The following is an 8,405-nucleotide window of genomic DNA, read 5'->3' as shown; positions in this document are numbered from 1 at the left end:
TGTGTTCTGTTCTTTTTTATTTTTTTAATTTAAGGATGGACTTTTATTTTAAAAAAAAGTCTTTTGAGGACTACAAATTACAAAGTAAAAGCAAATCATTACATAGAAATCTAATGAATACATTTTGCCTGTGCATGAAAACCATCAAAATCATTCATTTAACAAATTCACCCCACTCACAATGTTATCAGTTATAATGCTCTTAAGGTTACTATACCTTTATTTCAAATTATATTACATGTCTTTCCCTCAAGAAGAACTTTTAAACACCAAATTCTTAGCTACTAAGAGTAGTACCTTCACAAGGGGGAATTTCCACTTGGTCTCTGGTGGCATTATTTGAGACTATTTTCTCTCACCAATTAGAATACTCACTTTTAACATGACTTTCTACCCCAAAATTTGGCTACACTTTCCTCCCTACTGACTACATACACAGATGGATAGCAACAAGAAAAGAGAAAATTAAAGGCAGCCATTACAGTAAGTGGACTGATAATTTATAATATTTGGCTCATGGCAATTAAAAACTGGAAATTCAGTTTGTAGCCAGATGCTTGAGTCATTACTGAATGTTAACAGAATGAAGGCAGTCCAGTACAACCAAGTGGGAATACATAGTTACATCGCACTTCATTCTTTACAACAAATACTCTAAGCCATTGGGAAATGTAAGTCATATTTGCCTTTTTTACTGAAGTTAGTAAATCAGTCATTTCCTTTAGTCATACTCCTTTAGAAGTCCTTTCTTAACAATCTAAGTGTATGCTAAGCATAAAATACTTTAATTAAAATTTTTTTTAACTGATAAGACTTTTCTCAGGTGTATTTGAAAATGCTTGTATGAAAAGAATACCCATTTGTTTTGCCTATGGTAAGAGTCAACTGAATGCAGAAGTTTCTCAATGGGAAAAAGCTCAACTTCCTTCTTCCCAGTACCTCTGGCACATTTGATTTCTCAAGCTTCAGTTTGTCTCTTTCCTTCACTAAGGATAACAAACCAGAGACCAAACAACTGAACTTAAGGACATTCAGGGTTAAAACTTAAGGACAGCTGGGATTAAAAATATAAGAAAATGTTAACACGTAAGCAATGGTCCAAATACTCAGAATATATGCTAATGAATTCAATTATTGTAGAGGAGATTTTCATTGATGAACAGGGCTCTGGGCATACCAAACTATCACACAAATCATGGCTTTTTGAGACTTTGGATACTTTACAGTTTAATTTGCAAAACAGAAAGTTTATAACAAATCATTTTTAACCAAATCATATCTTGAAAACTATTTATATAGAAAACCCAGGGAATAAAGTGAACTGTTCATTTACCTTAAATTACATTTTTACAATAGAAAATACAGGAGGTAGAAGGTAACTGAAAAAACTAATGCAACATTAGATTCAAATCTATAGCTCCTGTAGCTACTCAAAACATGGTTTTAGAAACGAAACCCAACATTTCCAATAACCATAGAAACAGTTAAAATAAAATTTGCCATGAAAGCCCTTATATCATGCTTGATACAGGGAGGTAGGAAGATGTAAGAACCAGGACACATGATACATGACATTTTATCTACAACTCCTGTTTGCTTTACTGAGGATGTGGTTTCAAAATTTAGTCACCGTCTTTGGCTTCAGACTCAGATTCTTCTTCAGCATTTTTGAGCCATTCTACAAATTTTTTCATTTGCTCAAGGAAGACACTTTTCCCCTTTGCAACATGTGCATCTTTATACCACTTCAGAATGGGCTCTTCACTCAGGACTTCAGCTTTATAAAAAAGCACCATTATTTTCTGGAAGGCTTTCATGAAATGAATGTTGTCATAGCAATACTCCTGAATCTTCAATAACAGAGTCAGCTCAGACGGACCTTGAGTAGTAAAGGCAGCAAGTAGAGGGCTGTATTGCTTCAAGTGCTTAATGGCTTGCTCTGCTACAGGCTCCTCTTTTTTGTTCCACTCATCACACTCGACCACACTATCCCAATAACAACAGACTCTGGGATGTTATTTTTTTCATCTCCTCCTTGACATATAAAATTATATCCTTAAAAGATCACCATGAGACATCTGTTCTTGAAGTTCTTTCTGGAGCTCCTTACCAGCTCCTATGGTCTGCTGATTCCAAACATACTCTGAAAATTCTTTCAAGCCTGCCTCAGTAAAGTATTTAATGAAATGTTCAATGCTTTGCTTATTGGCAGGAAAAAGTTCCATCAGTCGGTTATCCGTGCTGACTTTCCGAAGACTTGCAGCTACTGCATTGATGTCTTTTTCATTTATCCATGATTTAAAGAGCTTTACAGCAAAAGCTGCTGAAACCCTTTCTTTAACCAAATTCTCATTCATTATAAAGGCTATTAAGAATGGATGCATTAAGTGTTCCATTAGCCAGAAGAACACCAGTCAACATAGCCAGCTTGTGCCTCTCTGACTCTGAGAAACCCTTTAAGAACAGCAATAGCTTTTTTACTTCATCTTCAAAACCTTTCTCCAAGTATTTGTAGCGCCTGATTAACTTGTTAAAAACCTGAGCAAATGCTTGCATGGTCTCTAGGTCTTCTTGTGCTGCAAACACACAGACATCTGTATGCATCATGTCATCTGCCAGTGTACCACCTGGAGCCAGCATTCCACCAGCCGCCAGAATGTCAAAGAGTGTTTCTGCATAGCGGTGGTAGTCAAGTTTTGCTCCAGAAGCATCAAGAAACTTAGCTACTGCTTCCAAATCAGTACCAGTTTCAGTTAAGCCTTGAATAATACAGTCTTGAAATTGAGTAGGGTCAAACCTCTCCTTTTCATCTCTTTTTCTGGTTTTAAAACGCTGGCCTGATAGCGTTGGCTTTTGCTGCTTTTGATTATTCATAAAAGACACCCAAATTTAAGGCAAAGAGAAAAGAGCCAGAAATCCCCACAAGGCGGTGTCTCCTCTGCTCTGTTCTTTTTGAGTTATCTTGCCTAATCAGTTGATATTTCTAGAAAACCAGCTTTTGGTTTTATTGATTTCCTGTCTGTAATGTTATTGATATCTTTCCTAGTCATTATTTATTTATTTACTTTGTGGTACAGGGGTTTGAACTAAGGGCCTACACCTCGAGCCACTCCACCAGCCCTTTTTTTGTGATGGGTTTTTTCGAGATAGAGACTTGTGAGTTATTTACATGGGCTGGCTTCAAACCATGATCCTCCTGATCGCTGCCTTCTTAGTAGCAATGATTACATACATGAGCATCAGTGCCCAGCCTAATCATTATTTCTGAGTACTTGATTTACCATTGTCTCCATCTTCTTTCACAGTTTCTCTTTAAGTAGAAGTTTACATTGTTACATTTAGTTCTTTCTTTTCTTCTAGTATATTCATCTCTTGGATTAGATTTCTCCATAACACTGTGTTCTCTGAATACTAGGAACTTTGATTCAAATACAATAAATTTTGGCAGGGGGCGGAGAGAAATGACCCAAACATTGAAATTTAATTAATTTTTAACTATATAAAAAACAAATCAAATACAATAAATTTTGACTCTGAGTACTATAAGCTTTGAACTCAGGACTCAATGCTTGATTAGGCAGGAACTCTTCAACTTCAGCCACTCTGCCACCACTTTTGGTGTTGGGTATTTTTGAGAGAAGGACTCCTGAACTATTTGCCCGGGGCTGGTCCTAATGTCTGCCTCCTGAGTATATAGAATTACAGGTATGGCCACTGGCGAACCACTTTTTTCTTTTTTTTAGGTACCGGTGTTTGAGCCGAGGGCTTCGTGGTTGCTGAGCAGGTGACTACCATTTGAACCAGGATTCCAGTCCCTCCATTGCTGGTTATGAAATAATTGCTGTCTAATATTTAGTGTGAGAACATGTTTGGATTTCTGGAGGTGAAAATTTCAAATTATGGTGTCCTCTGAAACTAGATCTCCTTTAGTTTTTACCTCTCATTAGACATAAGCAGTTAATCAGGTACAGTTCAAGTTTTCATTTCCTTCTTGTCCTTGTGGATTTCTGATCTGATCTAGTAAGTTATAATTCCCTGGGCTGATCTCTTTATCTCCCCACTTAGGAGACAATTCCTTGCCTAGTGACCTTAGTTGCCCTTGATTTTTTTGAACCTCCCATGCTGTCTGTATTCACATCTTATATACATGGGCATTTTTCGTTACTACCTTTTCTCTGCTCCATTACGATATCAAGTAGACTCCCTCCAACTTGTTGTAGTGATTCCCCAGTGGTAGTAGTGTTCATTTCCAACTACTCTAAATCCAGCTTAAAGTAACAATGTGCTGTGTCAGCAGCAGGGCAGAGATGACAGAATATTCCCAACTCCTCCTTCCTGCCCCATTGGTTTTGTGTGCAGGGTTGTATGTTCAGTTAATTATATTTGAGGCATTTTTCATTGCATTTGATTCACTTACCTTATTCTGTAAGCTAATGCTTTTTTTGGGGTGTGGGATTAGTGTTTGAACTAAGGGTTTTGACCTTCCAGAACAGAACAGGTGCCTTACCACTTGAGGATACTTCCAGTCCATTTTGTTCTGCTTTATTTTGGAAATAAGGGTCTCAAACTATCTTCCTGAGCTGGCCTCAAACCATGATCTCAACCTCCCAAGTAACTAGGATTACAGGTATACTCCACTGTCGCCTGGCCAAGGTAATGCTTTCTTTTAATTTTTTGGAGGTACTGGAGTTTGAACTCAGGGCCTCACATTTGCTAGGCAGGTATACTAACACCACTTGAGCCACTCTGTTATTGAAGTCTTCCTATATTTGGTATGTAGGAATTTTCTCCTGCATGAGTCTGTACATGTCTCTTAAGGGAAGCAGAACAAATGAAGGATTTTCCACATTGCTTGGATTCACAGGGTTTCTCACCAGTGTGGATTCGTTTTTGTCTTTGAAGATTATGCTGCCAAATGAAAGCCTTGCCACATTGCTCACATACATAGGGCCTCTCTCCACCGTGACACTGTTCATGTGCTCAAAAGTAACTTAAAGAAATAAAGGCTTTCCCATATTGCTTACATACATAGGGTTTCTCCCCACTGTGAATTTTTTCATGTTTTCAAACTTGAGCCAAAAACAAGAACAGTTTCCCACTCTGCTTACACACATAGAGTTTCTCTCCAGTGTGGACTCTTTCTTGTAGTTCAACGTAACTTGAGGAAGAATTAAAGAAAGCACTTATGTTTTGGTGTCATTAGCTGCCCAAAGGAGATTCCTAATGTGTAAAGTGGGACCTCAAACCATTCCTGAAGAATCAACTTTGGAAACTTCCAGCTACTGATGAGTCATGTCTACACACAGGAGTATTGGCCTCCTAGAATCCATATGGACTTTAGTTATTCCTGAACTTTTACCTTATCTCCTATATTGATAGATCTTCAATAGTCAAGTTTACATCTGAATTAGAAGTGAGGATAGTCTATGTTTGAATTAGGAGGTCAGAGAAGAGCAGAGGCCCTTGTCCTGGCCTGTGATTACCAGGAGGTGTCTAACAGAAATGTGCATCTTGGGAACTGACACAAAGTCTGAGGTACAACCATGGTACTCCCATTTAAACATTCTTTGCATTGGGCAATTGTAGAGAAGTGGGGTCCTGTTATACTAAATATGCCCTGAGATACTGTTAGGTATTCAGTAAAGAGCAGGAAATTAATCTTTGGAATTGGGTCCATGAAGTTGGTGGTCTTGACAAAAGCAGTTTTAGTACAGTGGCAAGAATACAATCCATTGAGAGCACTGAATGAATTCAGTGACAATGTGGAGATAGCATTTACAGGCCACCAGTTGGCTTGGCAAAGGATTGGGGAAGGGGGCATGTAGGGCTGCTGAGTCAAGGATGGGAGGTTGAAAAGCTAATTTAGGAAAATGCGGATGAGGGGAAAGAGTAGGAGCAATGCAGCAATGACACTATAAGGTGAGAGGGGCTGACATCTGGATTATGGATGGAGACACCAACATTTAAACAAGGAAGAAATATTGCCTTCACCTTAATAGTGAGAAAGAAGGGGATAAGTACTGTTGCAAATTGGTTTGGATCTGCGATTTTGAGGATGAAGGAAATTTCCTGTCCTTTGATTTCAATGTTCATGACATTGGGTAATGAGCTGAAATGAGGAAGAAAGAAATTTCTAAAATGTTGCAAAAACAATGATGGAGTCATGTCAAGAAAACATTTGAGGTCTGATATTTTGATTCTTGTCCTCAGTAGGGTGCCCTTCATGGAAATGGCAAGAAAAGTCACACCACTGATTAAATTTTAAAAAACATACAGCATGGAGAGAAAGAGGGCAAGAGCACTGAGTATATATGGAAGAGAGAAACTGTAATAATGCATCATGAAATGTAAGCTGAAAGGAAGGGAAGTGTGAGGACAAATGAGCTAAAGTATTAGGAATAAGAATGGGATCTAAGGACCAAATGCCTTACAATGAGAAGTACCAAAACCCTAGCAAGTTGTAGTGGAAGAGAAGGGTATATGCATGTGGGCTTTGGGAGTGGGTAGAGATGAAAAGGTTACTGTGAAAAGAAGTGATGGAGAAGTCAAATCAATGTGAGCCCTGAGAATTATAGGAGTGTAGAAGGAAATGGAGATATTGAGTGCAATTTTGTGTGTGTGTTTACGTGTGTTTACGTGTGTGTGTGTGTGTGTGTTTGTTTTGAGGCCAAAATTTAATGAAAGAAAAAAAGTTGCTAGGAAGAGGTCTGAAAATAATGGCCACAGGAAGGAAATGGTCTATGGGAAAGGACTAAGCCTCAAAGACACAAAGAAATAGAAGGGAGGAGAATTTTAGTCTAAGGGGAGCACAGGATAGAGAACAACAGTTCTGTTTTCTTCTCAGTCCTGAAAGACAGAGTGTGCTAAGAATTAGAAGGAAAACTCTTCTTCCATTGCATGTTGTAAGAACCTGTGATTTCCTTCTATCCACAAAAATAACCTTAAGAATGTTCCTTGAACACAATACTTGGTATGACATACAGCTAGGCTGAGAGTTTTCAGATCTTTACCTTATTATTACCCTTGGATATCAGAATTTTTTGGGGGGTGGGCAGGGTATTTCAATGTAGCCTAGGATGACCTCAAAGTGCTGAAATCACAGGTGTGCATCACCACACCTAGCTTAACATCCATCTTTATGTGGTTTCTTTCTACCTTTTTCTAGAAGCCAGAAAGAGAAGCCGTCACCTAACCAACACTGCAGCTCATATTTCTTTGACCAAATATCCTCCTTCATCACTTGGAAGTTCTCCACTCCATAAAGTTCTAGGACACAGAAATCATTCAGCCAAATGCTTTGCCACATGGTAATAAGGATGGCTGTTTCCATCCCAGTTTCCAAAATCTGAGGCCTCCTGGGAGTGGCCTGTGCTGTCTGTATCTCCACCAACATTCTACTCAAAGCCACTTATGTATGAGGACTCAGGGTATCCTCATAGCTCTTCTGCCTGGGCCTCATAAGAATTGCCATTTATATTTGATTCAGAGCAACAAAGGCTCCTGCTTTAATCATATCAAAACTGCTCCAGCATGTGTCATAGCCCAGCTCCAAAGCCACTTCCAAGTCAGTGTACTTGTTACAAAGCCCACATGTCTTTCTTCCATTCAGACTTTGTTAGTCCATATTGTGTGCATATAAAATGACACCCAAGTTGGGGTATTTTACAAAAAATAATCTTAGCTGGGAGTGAGGCTCAAGTGGCAGAGTGCTTAACTAGGAACCCCAAGAACACAGTAGAATCACAATACTGCAAAACAAACAAACAAACAAAAACACAAAGAAAACACTAGAAATTTCTTTCCTAACAACTCTGGGGTTGGGGAAATCCAAGATCACACCATCATCACCTGCTGAGGGTCTTTTTGTTCAATAATCACCTCAGAATGAGCTTGTGCAAGAGAACTTGAGCTCACTATCACATGTCCTGTCTAGAGGGGCATTAATACATAAGGCCAAGACCTCATTGCCTAAATACTTCTCAAAAGTCCCCACCTCTCTACACTGTTTATAAGCTGTCAATGAACAATGCAGAACTTGTGCCCGAGAAGCAGTCTCCTGTTACTAAGGCAAAGATGCATCACTCATGTGGGGAAAAAGGAACCCTCTTACACTGTTGGTGGGAATGTAAAGTAGTACAACCACTCTGGAAAAAAATTTGGAGGCTACTTAAAAAGCTAAACATTGATCTACCATTTGATCCAGCAATACCACTCTTGGGGATATACCCAAAAGACTGTGACACAGGTTACTCCAGAGGCACCTGCACACCCATGTTTATTGCAGCACTATTCACAATAGCCAAGTTATGGAAAGAGCCAAGATGTATCACTACTGATAAATGGATCAAGAAAATGTGATATCTATACCCAATGGAATTTTATGCAGCCATGAAGAACGAAATGTT

At 38.8% G+C, this 8,405-nt stretch overlaps 1 pseudogene; it reads right to left on the bottom strand.

Annotated features, from left to right (window-relative positions):
• Positions 1–1,330: 1,330 nt before the first annotated feature.
• LOC109697179 (eIF5-mimic protein 2 pseudogene) lies at positions 1,331–2,915 on the bottom strand (annotated as a pseudogene).
• Between the last annotated feature and the right edge of the window lie 5,490 nt (positions 2,916–8,405).

This window comes from Castor canadensis, chromosome 14 (genome assembly GCF_047511655.1).
Source record: "Castor canadensis chromosome 14, mCasCan1.hap1v2, whole genome shotgun sequence".
NCBI classification, from domain to species: Eukaryota; Metazoa; Chordata; class Mammalia; order Rodentia; family Castoridae; genus Castor; species Castor canadensis.
This window is presented reverse-complemented; position numbering and strand designations above follow the sequence as displayed.